Source organism: Apium graveolens, chromosome 1 (assembly GCF_009905375.1).
Source record: "Apium graveolens cultivar Ventura chromosome 1, ASM990537v1, whole genome shotgun sequence".
Classification (NCBI taxonomy): Eukaryota; Viridiplantae; Streptophyta; class Magnoliopsida; order Apiales; family Apiaceae; genus Apium; species Apium graveolens.
In genome coordinates this window covers 129,056,467-129,070,439 of record NC_133647.1, presented here as the reverse complement: position 1 = coordinate 129,070,439, position 13,973 = coordinate 129,056,467, and the positions used below count along the sequence as shown (strand labels likewise).

At 37.3% G+C, this 13,973-nt stretch overlaps 1 non-coding gene across 1 annotated transcript; it reads right to left on the bottom strand.

Moving 5' to 3' along the window:
* Window positions 1–1,190: 1,190 nt before the first annotated feature.
* On the bottom strand, window positions 1,191–1,297 carry LOC141680259 (small nucleolar RNA R71). The gene has a single exon (XR_012558298.1). It is a non-coding gene; the product is annotated as a small nucleolar RNA R71 (small nucleolar RNA).
* Between the last annotated feature and the right edge of the window lie 12,676 nt (window positions 1,298–13,973).

Here is a 13,973-nt window from a genome sequence, read left to right as displayed (position 1 = left end):
TTTAACCATCTTACTTGCCCTATGTAATCAAGATAGATAACTTGTGCTTAAACTGTTATATTGTCAAATTATATAGACATATAGTGTCTCAATATAAATGGTGTCTATTCAGCTTCTATCTCTTTTGTGGATGTCTTGTAGTATGGTATTCGTGTAACGAAAGTTGGCATTTATCAGTTTCGTGTTATCTGATTAGTGTCATGACCATTACATGCTAAGGTTAAGAACGAAAAGGCTATTGAATGAAGTATTTAATGAAGTTAGAATCCCATGTCTGTCATATAAATTAATTCAATTAATCTTATTCCCTTAGTTATAATTGTTAGTTTAATTCTTAGCTATAAACAACCTCAATTTGTTATCATCTTAGCATTGAATAATAACCATACATTGTTGCTTAAGTGTATAAATTAATTAGTTTGCCAGGTCAGTCTTTGTGGGAACGAATCTGATTTATATCTTATACTACTTACGAATGCGTATACTTGCGTGTATTATTAGCGTGTGTTTAGAGACTAACAAGTTTTTAGCACCGCTGTCGGGGACTGTAGTGTTAATTTTTAGTTTATGTATTTTCCATCAGTGGTCGTTAAAGTTCATTGACTCAGACATTGTTACTAATTTGTTTCCTTGTCTTATTTCAGGTACTCTAGCGAGGGTGTATGCATACGCGTTCGCGTACTCATAAGAGAACACTGGATAAAACTGAGGAAGAAGTTGTGGTGGTTCCAAAGGAAGTTTTTGAAGAATAAAAGAAGGTATAAGAAGAAAAGAAAGTTGAGGAACCAGTAGAGATGGGAGATCAAGCAGAAAATCTTAAGGCTTTGATGGACTATTCTCAGCCTAAGATCAATGACATTCAGTCAAGCATCATCAGGCTAGCCATCAGGGCTAACACTTTTGACATCAAGTCAAGCACGATTCAGATGATACAGAACTCAGTTCAGTTTGGGGGTTCTCCTACTGAAGACCATAACATGCACATCAGGGATTTCATCGAGATCTGCGATACGTTCATGTTCAATGATGTGACTGAAGATGCTATCAAGCTGCGACTCTTCCAATTCTCTCTGAGGGACAAAGCTAAGTGTTGGTTACATTCTCTACCAGCAGGCCTGATCTTGCTCACCACTTGGGAAGATCTTGCTCAAAGGTTTCTCAATAAATTCTTCCCTATGGCAAAGACTGCTGCAATCAGGAATGCTCTTACTCAGTTTGCTCAGCAAACTGGAGAATATATGTGTGAGGCTTGGGATCGATATAAGGAGATGCTAAGGAAGTGCCCACACCATGGCATGCCTGATTGGATGATTATTAACTGTTTCTATGATGGATTGGGTGCTACTTCTAGACCCATGATCGATGCAGCATCAAGAGTAGCCTTGTGGGCTAAGAGCTACGATGAAGTTTATGAATTGATTGAACTGATGGCTGCTAATGAGTACCAGAATCCTTCCCATAGACTGACTCAGGGAAAAGTAGCAGGAATTTTAGAGTTGGATTCAGCAACTGCTATAGCTGCCCAACTTAAGGCTTTGACGATGAAGGTGGACACTTTTGCTAATTATGAGGTTAATCAAATCGCTAGTGTCTGTAAGCTTTATGCTGGTGCTCATGAGACTGATCAGTGCGCAATTTCTAGTGAATTAGCTCAGTTCGTGAGCAACTTTCAGCGTTCGCAGCAGCCTGTGCCAGCCACTTATCATCCCAACAACCGTAATCATCCTAATTTCAGTTGGAGCAATGCTCAGAATGCGGTTTAACAGCCATATCAACAGTTACAGCTAAGCAGTACAACCCCCATGGGTTTCAGCAACCGCAATATGCACCAAGACAGCAACTTCAGCTACAACAAGCTAATGAAAAATCTGAATTAGAAGAGTTGAATCTTATGTGTAAGAGTCAAGTTGTTTCTATCAAGACCTTGGAAAATCAAATTAGGCAAATTGCCAATGCCTTGCTAAATCTTCAGCCTGGTACACTACCTAGTAACACTGAAGTGCCAGGAAGGAGGGAAGCTAAGGAGCAGGTAAAGGAAATCAATTTGAGGTCTGGAAAGGTTGCGAATCCCGAAAAAACTCAAGCGTTGACTGAAGAAGCTGGGGCTGAGAAAGAAGTAGAGCAGCAGGAAGTAGAAGTGGAACCAAGGAAGACTACTGTTGAGCACACTCCTCCTGAGGGTAATACAGGGGAGAACCAGATCTATCCTCCACCGCCTTTTCCTAAGAGGCTGCAGAAGAAAAAGCTAGATAAGTAATTTGAGAAGTTTCTAGAGGTGTTCAAGAAACTTCATATCAATATACCTTTCGCTGAGGCTCTTGAGCAGATGCCTAGTTACACAAAGTTTATAAAAGGTATTCTCTCTCGGAAAGTGAAGCTAGATGATTTGGAGACAGTCGCTCTCACGGAGGAATGCAGTGTTGTGCTGCAACAGAAGTTGCCTCCGAAGCTTAAAGATCCAGGAAGCTTCACTATTCCGTATACTATTGTAAAAGTGTCTTTTGACAGATGCTTATGTGACTTGGGAGCTATAATTAATCTGATGCCTTTGTCAATCTTCAAGCAGTTGGACTTTACTGATCCAAAACCAACTTATATGACATTGCAATTGGCGGACCGTCCTATTACGATCCGTGAGGTATTGTGGAGGATGTCTTGGTCTAGGTTGATAAACTCATCTTCCCGGTTGATTTTGTCATTCTTGATTTCGAGGAGGATAAGAAGATTCCTATAATTTTGGGAAGACCTTTCTTGACGACTGGCCAAACCTTGATAGATGTGCAGAAGGGTGAGCTCACAATGTGAGTGCTGGATCAGGATGTAACTTTTAATGTGTTCAATGCTATAAAATTTCCTACGGAAAATGAGGAGTGCTTAAAGGCGGAGTTGGTCGATTCTGTGGTTACTTCAGAACTTGATCAATTGCTAAGGTCCGATGCCTTAGAAAAAACCTTACTGGGAAATTCAAATAGTGAAGATGACGAAGGTGAAGAATAATTACAATATTTGAATGCTTCTCTCTGGAAGAGGAAGATTGATATGCCTTTTGAATCTCTTGGAATGGAGGAATTGAACAAAGCTCCTAAACGCCTCAAACTATCTATTGAGGAAGCTCCCACTCTTGAGCTTAAGCCTTGACCTGAGCACTTGAGGTATGCGTTTTTAGGTGATGCATTTACTTTGCCTGTTATTATTGCATCCGACCTTTCAGTTAGTGATGAGGAAAAGTTTCTGAGGATTCTGAGAGAGTTCAAATCGACAATTGGTTGGACTATAGTAGATATCAAGGGAATCAGCCCTTCTTATTGCATGCATAAAATTCTGCTAGAGGAAGGTAGAAATCCTACCGTCGAGCAGCAAAGAAGACTTAATCCGATCATGAAGGAAGTAGTGCAGAAGGAAATTCTTAAGTGGCTAGATGTAGGGATCATCTATCCTATTTCTCACTGTTCATGGGTAAGCCCGGTTCAATGTATGCCAAAGAAAGGTGCAATTACTGTGGTAGCAAATGAGAAGAATGAGCTTATTCCTACAAGAATAGTCACGGGGTGGAGAGTGTGCATGGACTACAGGAAACTGAACAAGGCCACTAGGAATGATCACTTCCCTTTGCCCTTTATTGACCAGATGCTTGATAGATTGTCTGGTCATGAGTACTACTGTATTTTGGATGGCTATTCGGGTTACAATCATATTTGTATCGCCCCAGAAGATCAGGAGAAGACTACCTTCACTTGTCCATTTGGTACTTTCGCCTTCAGACGAGTTTCTTTTGGTCTGTGTGGTGCACCAGCCATATTTCAGAGATGTATGATGGCCATATTTTCTGATATGATTGGTCAGAATATGGAGGTGTTCATGGACGACTTCTCTGTATTTGGCGATTCATTTGATGAATGCTTGCAAAATCTTGGACATGTTCTCAAGAGGTGTGTTGAGACCAATCTGGTTCTCAATTGAGAAAAATGTCACTTTATGGTGCGACGGGGCATTATTCTCGGGCACAAGGTTTCTAGTAAGGGTCTTGAGGTGGACAAAACCAAGATGGGGGTCATTGAGAATCTTCCTCCACCTATTTCTGTTAAGGGAATTCGCAGTTTTCTCGGTCATGCGGGTTTTTATAGGCGTTTCATCACTGAATTATGTGATGCCCTCAACCTCGGGGTTAGGAAATGAGGACTGACACACCTCTAATCTAATAATTAAATATGCATAAACCCCGATTATCTACTAATAGGATCAACAGGATAAAGTATGAGACTAGATCATAACTACCAATCATAAAATGTAACTTACAAACCCAAAATATTATTAGATAACCAACATCGATTCCGGCTGGGAACCGACAGATAACCCATTGTATCTTTATACACTTCTTTCTAGGTGCGAGCTCACTCATGATTACCACTACCTGCTCTGGCAACCGGAACCCCTCAACACGGTAGGGACCACCAGGTACGCTCTTACGAGCAGTGCGCCTAAGCCTGGCCATCTTCTCGCTTAACTGCCATGGTTAGATTAAGACAAAACAAATGAGTATGAAACTCAGCAAGTAACTATATAGCAGTTTTATAATATCAAATCACAATATGCTTTAACAAACTAGGGAATTCTACTATATTTAATCTAGGTGGCAGATTTCCATCTTTTTGGGTTAGGGAAAGGTTTCTAAAGAATAGTATGGGGCTTTCAAGGAACAAGGCTCAAAGCAGGACGAAAGACGACATTCATCACAAATCATTGCAGGATCAAAATAGATCTTTTGATAGGGGAAAGCAATAGTATTCAAGATATAGAATCAATCATATGATCAACAATTTCAAGAATCAGGGTTCTCGAGCTTTAAGCTCCATAATAACATAATCAACTCTTTTCAAGGCAATATAAACCATTTTCATTTTCAAAATCAATTTACTGAACAAAAGTTTCAGTTCCCTTTTAAATAATCAATTAGAACCCTTGATTGGATCACTTTATCTTTCCATTTCATTATATACGGGTGATCAGCCCGTATCGACCTCCATTCCGGTCTTTAAGGTACCATTCAGCATAATTTCAGCCTTAAGTTGGACTAGCCCCGCTAGCCTCTTACCATGACTGGACTAGTCCCACTAGCCTCTTACGTCCCAATCCAATCCATCAAGAATTCATTTGGAAAACCTTGAGTTGGAAAAATAATTAGGTTTTCTAAAATTCATTTTATCATTACCAGGCATTTGAAATCATTCGGACTTTTTCAAGTCAAAACTCATTCTTAATTCAGATTTTAAGGAAACAAAGTTCAGGTAGTGATTCAAAGATACGCAAGGAACAATTCATAAGAATTATGTATCAAGGTTAACAAAGCACTAAATTAGAAGGATCAGCATTGATTTAGGGATCAATAGGGTGATCAAGAGAAATAGGATATCATTAAACAGGGTTAACAAAGATAATTAAAAGGTTCAATATAATTCATGGCTTAATAGGTAACTTGAACAGAAAAGACAGATTATCAAAGGGTGAAATCAATAGGCTTATCAATAACAGGTTATCAAGAACAAGGGTACTTCGAATCAATATCAGGGTTTCATAAAACGAGGGTTTCATACTTAAACAGTTCAATACTCTACATGGTATGAACAACATTCTCTTTATAACCATTTACACAAGTAATCAGAGTTACTTGCCTGAATTTGCTTTCCTGAAGGTTGAACTACTACCACCTAGTAAATCCTTTCCTTTCCTAGCCTGAATGCCCTCACGCTCCGAATCTACAATAAAACCAAAATCTTAATCAGATTCTCAACTCTCGTTCCCGGAACGATAACTCTATACGATAACTCGATTATATCTTTGACTCGAGTATACGAATATAGCTTATACATATAAGCACATAGCACATAGCATATAGCATATCCCTTTCTCGTAGCTTTTATACCCTTATATACTTAATAATCAAAGCGTACTCACTTAACCTTGGCTATTTCTCAAATCACACTAATATAACTCGTACGAGTACAAGATTTATTCGTAACCAATTATATCTTTTAAAATCATTCAACTTAGTTCCCTTTTTCCTTTGTTCCTTAATTCGAACCACATACTACAATTAAGCAAACAAATTCATAGATATTCATTTATACACTTTCAATCATCCTTGTGATCATCAAAATCAAGTTTTTGACTCTTAATCCCTATGGCCTATTCGGCCTTATCACACAAAATCAATCAAGTACGTACTTTAAATCATATAACCACATAACTCATTCAAAAACCATTAAAGAATCATTCCCTTTTCTTTTAATCATAAAAATTCGAACCATAATTATATATATATACAATCAAATTTCTCAAAATTACACCATGCATCCTTAATCAAAGCATAATCCAACAATTAAACTAACATCTCATTTTATCAACAATAATTCGAACCAAATCATACATACATGCTTGCATGCAATTCAATTTCAACTCATCATTATATCAAACACTTCATTTTCATCAAGTACACCAACAAAATTCCTTAACACAATCGAATTTCACCTAAATCACAACATGCATCCACTTATTCATCAAATTAACCCCTTTTTAACTAAATTCCCATTCAGCAAAAACTCAAATTTACATCTCAAGGACAAATCAATGAAATGCATATCTTGATCTTCTTTAAAACTAACATGTAATCACTTTTATGCCATATAAACTTAGTATTTACCAAGATTATCTCACAAAAATCAAATTCCTCTTCTTAACTAGCAAAAAGCCGAAGCAAAAATCCACATGCAAACCTTAATTTTTTATTTTCTAAGCAACAATCATTTGTACACATTCATTTACTTCCTAACACAATCAATGGAATCATTTTATCAAGCACACACTCGATTTTCATTAAAGAAATAAAACCCTTTTTCAAATCTTCAAGAAATCATAACATGCAAAGCTAAAATCAAATGATCACACCATGGAAAATCCACCGGCTCTCCTTTGGATCATGGCCGGTGGTGGCCGAACTTGAGAGAGCCCATAACGGGTCTCTTCTCGAGTTTATGACCTCCAAACATGCTTGAATTCACTCTCATGGTTATGCATCAAGAAATGGTTTTTCTTGAACACTACCATAGTGATTAACCAAAAAAACTTTTATAATTACTTACATGCAAATAGGAATCGAAGTGTATACCGAAAATAAGAACTAAAGGTAGCAATATCTTTGTGTTTGAGTATGTTTTGATGGTTGCATGCAAGTGAGAGAGGTGAGAGATGAGAGAGTCGAGAGATAGTGAGAGAGAGTGTTCGAGAGAGAGAGAGGAAAGAAAAGAGAAGAGAGGAAAGAGTGAGTGCACGGGAAAGAAAAAGAAAATGGGGGAGGGAGGGATGATTTTATACTCCACCAAAGTAAGGGCAAAATGGTAATCTATTAATTCCTTTTTGGCTCACACATTCTTTCTCTTTTTACTCAAATTCAACAAAATTCAAATATAAAATATATCTCTCTCGGAAAGTCAAGAATTATCGAAAATGACAATTTTAACACGTAGGTCTCAAAATTAGATTTTTATCCATTACTCATAATAAGAATTTGAGCGAACGGTTGATTTTATATGAATTTTGCAAACTTGCTTTAATAAATACATTTTTCACATAAAATCAATTTAAAAATGCAAAGATCAACTATCAAATTCACTCATCATTTTTAAAAAGTCTTTAGGACCACTACGAAGATAACAAAACAAATCCCATGTTTTTATCTTACTCGAATGATTTTATAAAAATGCGCGAAGGTTAATTAAACCTTTATTTAAATCACGTAATTCCTTTAAAATTCACAATATTTGACACAGAACACATAGTCATGCACTCAGTCAAGAAATCACACATATACAGTCACATAACGACTCAGGTCTGATCATAGAATCTATCCCTCTTTAATCTTTATCCTCTTTTACGCGTACCGGGTCACGTTTAACCTGACGGCCCGATGCTCAGCGTTTCGATTACGCTTGTCAACGTCTTTACCAATCAACACATCACTTAGGACGAAATACTTTATTTACTCATTCATTTCATTCAATCACACATAATTCACATTTTATACTCTTTAACTCCATATTAGGGCGGGTTCCGTTCTACCTGACGGCCCGACACCACAGCTTATCTTTTAAGCTGACTCTTTAAATTGGAACACTTTTTATCCACGCTCCTAAACTCTAGTATACAGATAAGACAAATAATCATCACTTAGTCACATAATTATAATCACATCACATAACACATACTGTTAGGAATATGTGTATTAGTTTGATGATAAGTTAAACAAAACACTTAAGTAGAAATCTAGTGTTTGTAGCCTCAACGGATAAGACCATCTTGGCTATCCGTTGAAGGAGTAGCTTTACTTAGCAATAAGTTTAGTATTGTAGCACATTTCATTCTCTGGATTCAAGTTGTAATTCTTAGATGTTGTAGGAAATTATCAGTCATGTTGACTACTAATGGATATGCAAATAGGAGGGCTAATTGTAAATATTTCATGCCTTGTAATTTTGTATAAGTGAAGAAGTATCAACGGATATTGAAGACCTTCAATGGATAAAAAACAAAGCTTCAACGGATGTCTCTAATGCTTCAACAGATAATATCCATCAACGGATAAGTGCTTCAACGGATAAAGACTTCAACTGATAATACATCAACGGAGAAAGCTTCAACGAATAAAGCCTCAACGGATAAGGCATCAACGGATGAAAGCTTCAAAGGATGCTTGGTTCATTAGCAGTTGATAGTGACAATTCACAAGCTGACAGAGGTACATGGATTGACAGAGATAAACTGGAATGTGGAAACCTCTAGGAGGAATCAAGAAAATGCAGCATTTCTATTCTGATGCAAACAAGGGAGTATTCAAAGATTCACAGATTATCCTAGATTGCATTGGATAGAGAAATGAAGAAGAAACATGTGAAGAATCTTTTTAATTATATTTTACAGTTTTGTCTTCACTTGTAAACTTGGTGATATATAAACCAAGTAGCAGATAGTAATTAGATAAGAATTTTCCAGAGCTGTTTAGAAATATCCAGAGAGAAAATCATCTAGTTTCTCAAAAACACTTAGCCTTAGAAACTGCTCAAAACTTGAAAAAGTTTTGAGATTTACATTCAACCCCCCTTCTGTAAATCTCATTGTTAGTCCACTGGGAATAATAATTGGTATCAGAGCAAGCTCTTAACATACAAAGAGTTTAAAGATCTATTCTGCTAACATCATGAGTAAGAAGGATATTGGTGTAAAGATTCCAATCCTGGAAAGAGATAACTATCATCAGTGGAAGGTGAAGATTCACTTACATCTTCTCTCTCAAGATGAAAGCTACATCAACTGCATTGATAATGGTCCTCACATCCCACACAAGGTGGCAACAGCTGCTACTGCAACAGTTGTTGTTGGACAGTCTATTCCTAAGCCAAAGGCAGAATGGACTGTTGAAGATATTGAAGAGGTCCACAAGGACAAGAAAGCCATGAACATTCTGTTTAATGGCCTGGATCAAGATATGTTTGACAATGTCATCAACAGCCAAATTGCTAAGGAAATTTGGGATACTGTGCAGCTTATCTGTGAAGGTACTGAGCAAGTTAGAGAAAACAAAATCCAGCTTCTCATTCAACAGTATGAATATTTTCACTATGAAGAAGGAGAATCATTGAATGATACCTTCAACAGATTTCAGAAACTGTTGAATGGATTGAAGCTGTATGGGAGAGTGTACCAAGTCAAGGACTCCAATTTAAAATTTCTAAGGTCTCTACCAAAGGAATGGAAGCCTATGATTGTTTCTCTAAGAAATTCTCAAGATTATAAGGACTTCACACTTGAAAGATTATATGGAATTTTGAAGACTTATGAACTTGAGATGGAGCAAGATGAGCTGTTGGAAAAAGGAAAGAGAAAAGGAGGATCAGTTGCACTTGTAGCTGACAGTGAAAAAGTTGAAGCCGGGAATGAGGAAAAGATAATGCCAAGTCTCAAAATTGGCACAAGCAAATCAGAATCAAGCAAGGGTAAAGAGCAAGTTGCTGAGGATGAAGACAATTCCAGTCAGGATGACTCTGATGATATTGATGAACATCTGGCCTTTCTGTCTAGGAGGTTTGCAAAGATGAAGTTCAGGAAAAATACAAAATTCACTAAGCCAAACAAAAACATGGTGGACAAATCAAAGTTCAAATGTTACAACTGTGGCATTAGTGGACACTTTGCAAGTGAGCGTAGGAAGCCAACTTCTGATAAAAAGAAATTTGAGCAAGTTGATTACAAAAAGAAGTATTTTGATTTGCTCAAACAAAAGGAAAGAGCTTTTCTCACTCAAGATGATTGGGCAGCAGATGGGGTCAATGAAGATGATGATGTGGAATATGTCAACCTAGCCCTGATGGCTAATTCTGATGAAAATGAAACTAGTTCATCAAGCAACCAGGTAATTACTACTGATCTCTCTCAGCTTTCTAAACATGAATGCAATGAAGCCATAAATGATATGTCCAATGAATTATATCATTTGTGGGTTTCCCTTAAATCACTAGCTAAAGAAAATACTAGGATCAAAGAGAATAATGTGTTTTTAAGTGATAGGAATGATGTGTTAGAGAATCAGGTAATTGAGCTTGAAAAGATTAAACTTAAATGCTTGATTGTTGAAAGTGAACTAGAAGAAGCTGTTAAGAAAGTAGAAATTCTTTCTAAACAGTTAGAAAGTGAGCAAGAGGTAATCAAGGCCTGGAAAACATCTAGGGATGTTAGTGTTCAAATTGCCAAGGTTCAGGGAATTGAATCATTATGTGAGGATTCCTGGAAGAAAAACAAAAAGGAGTTAGAATTAATTGATGGATTGTCAACGGATGTGGAATCAATGGATGATGAAAGTTATCTGTTGAAGGAAGAAAAGGAGCATCCGTTGAAGGCTCATCAATTAAAACAGGCAAGTAATTTTAAAAATAAAAACCTTAATAAGAAGAATGATTCTACTCTCAAGAACTTTGTCAAAGAAGGAGCTAGCACATCCAAAGATGCCAGTAAGGTGAATATAGGACACATGACTTTGGATCAGCTGAAAAATAGGCTTAAGTTGGTTGAGGATAAGAAGGAAATTAAAAGAAAATCTAAAAGAAATGGGAAGGTAGGGATTAACAAACATAACAATTACACACCTGATAGGTATGCTCCTAGAAAAAGCTGTGTGCATTGTAAAAGTGTTAATCACCTATCTGATAATTGCAAATCTGTTAAAAATGCTCCCATGCCTTCAAATCCCTTCATGCCTAACATGTCTATGTCACCTCTGCATGCTATGCCTGTTATGTCTCATCAGAATCCTCATGCACATTTTGCAAACATGCCATATATTAATAATCCTTATTTTACTGCATTTAGTATGCCTCACATGCCATACAATATGCCTATGTGGAATAACATGTTTGCACAATCTATGCCTTATCAATCAAATGTGCTAAATGATTCTGTGACTAACCCTACACTTCAACCAACCACATCTGAGATCAAGGTTGACCCAAAGTTACCTAAGTCAAAAGATGCAGGAGGAATGAAGTCTAGGAAAAAGACTAACAAGGCTGGACCTAAGGAAACTTGGGTACCAAAATCAACTTGATTGATTTTGTTGTGTACAGGGACAAAGAAGGAATCTATGGTACTTGGACAGTGGCTGTTCAAGACACATGACAGGAGATTTCACCCTGCTCACATAGTTTAAGGAGAGAGCTGGCCCTAGCATAACCTTTGGAGATGACAGCAAAGGATTCACTATAGGATATGGCTTGATTTCAAAAGGAAATGTCATCATTGATGAAGTTGCATTGGTTGATGGTCTTAAACACAACTTATTGAGCATCAGTCAACTATGTGACAGAGGGAATACTGTTTTCTTCAATTCTGAAGCCTGTATTGTCACAAGTAAAAAGGACAATAAAGTGGTTCTAACCGGAGTTAGAAAAGGGAATGTGTACTTAGCTGACTTCAACTCTACAGATGCAGAATCCATTACTTGTCTTTTCAGCAAAGCAAGTGCAGTTGAAAGTTGGTTATGGCACAAGAAGCTGTCCCATTTGAATTTCAAGACAATGAATGATCTAGTCAAAAAGGACTTGGTTAGAGGAATGCCTCTAGTGGAATTCACAAGGGATGGACTGTGTGATGCTTGTCAGAAAGGAAAGCAAAAGAAAGTATCATTCAGTAAGAAGCTTGAATCTGCAATTGATGAACCATTGCAACTACTACACATGGATCTTTTTGGACCAGTCAATGTATTGTCAATTTCAAGGAAAAGATATTGCATAGTGATTGTTGATGATTTATCTAAGTTTTCATGAGTCTATTTTCTTGGATCAAAGGATGAAGCTAGTGAAATCATTATCAATCATATCAAGCAAGTCAACAATCATCCTGATTTCAAAGTAAGGAATATTAGGAGTGATAATGGAACTGAGTTCAAGAATTCAACCATGATGTTGTTCTGTGAAGAAAATGGGATCATGCATGAGTTCTCAGCTCCAAGGACTCCACAACAAAATGGTGTGGTGGAAAGGAAGAACAGATCACTAATTGAGGCTGCAAGGACAATGCTTGAAGAGTCAAAACTCCCAACTTACTTTTGGGCTGAGGCTGTTAACTGTGCATGTTACACTCGGAATATTTCTCTAATCAATCAGGCAAAAGGCATGACTCCCTATCAATTATTCAAGAGAAGAAAACTAACTTTAAACTTTCTGCATGTCTTTGGTTGCAAATGTTACATCTTAAGGAATCAATCTGATCACAAAGGGAAGTTTGATGCAAAGGCTGATGAAGGAATATTTGTTGGTTATTCTGCTGGAAAATCTTATAGGGTCTACAATCTAAGAACCAACATTGTCATGGAATCTGTGCATGTTATGTTTGATGATAAAAAGATTGATGGACTTACATATGAGGGACATCATGAAGGACTCAAATTTGACAACATTGAGATATATTGTGATGATAGTAAGATGAGAATGATGAATAAGGCATCTCAAGAAGAATTCAGAATCTTGCTTTGGATAATGCACAGAATGCTGCATCCATTGAAAGTCATAATTCAGCTTCCGTTGAAAGAAGCAATGCAGCATCCGTTGAAAGACAAAGTGCATCATCCGTTGAAGTTCATAATGAAGCATCCGTTGATCACAGTCTGTCAACGGATAATCAATTCACTTCATCAGTTGATAGAGCTCCCAATTCCTTTCAAAGGATCAGCAACTCAGGGGGAGTTTCAACCAATCACCATTCTATCTCACATCATGACAATACTGAGGCAACCTCATCTAGAGCTAATCTACCACCTCAAAGAAAATGGACCAAGAATCACCCTTTTGAACTGATCATTGGTGATGCTACATCTAAAGTGCAAACTAGAAGGGCTACTCAAGATGAATGTCTGTATAGTAGCTTTCTATCACAGGAGGAACCTAAGAGAGTGGAAGAAGCTCTATTGGATCTAGATTGGATTTTAGCAATGCAAGAGGAGCTAAACCAATTTGAAAGGAACAAAGTATGGAAGCTGGTACCCAAACCAAAGAACAAGAGTTCTATTGACATAAAATGGGTATTCAGAAACAAGATGGATGGAAATGGCATTGTCATAAGGAATAAAGCCAGATTGGTTGCTAAAGGCTATTCTCAACAAGAAGGAATAGATTTTGATGAAACATTTGCTCCAGTTGCCAGACTTGAGGCCGTCAGAATCTTTCTAGCCTATGCAGCTCATGCCAATTTCAAAGTCTATCAAATGGATGTCAAGAGTGCATTTCTAAATGGGGAATTGGAGGAGGAAGTTTATGTAAGCCAACCTCCAGGATTTGAAGATCCAAACTTTCCAGACTATGTGTATTATCTGTTGAAAGCACTCTATGGACTAAAGCAAGCACCTAGAGCCTGGTATGAGACTTTGTCAAAATTCC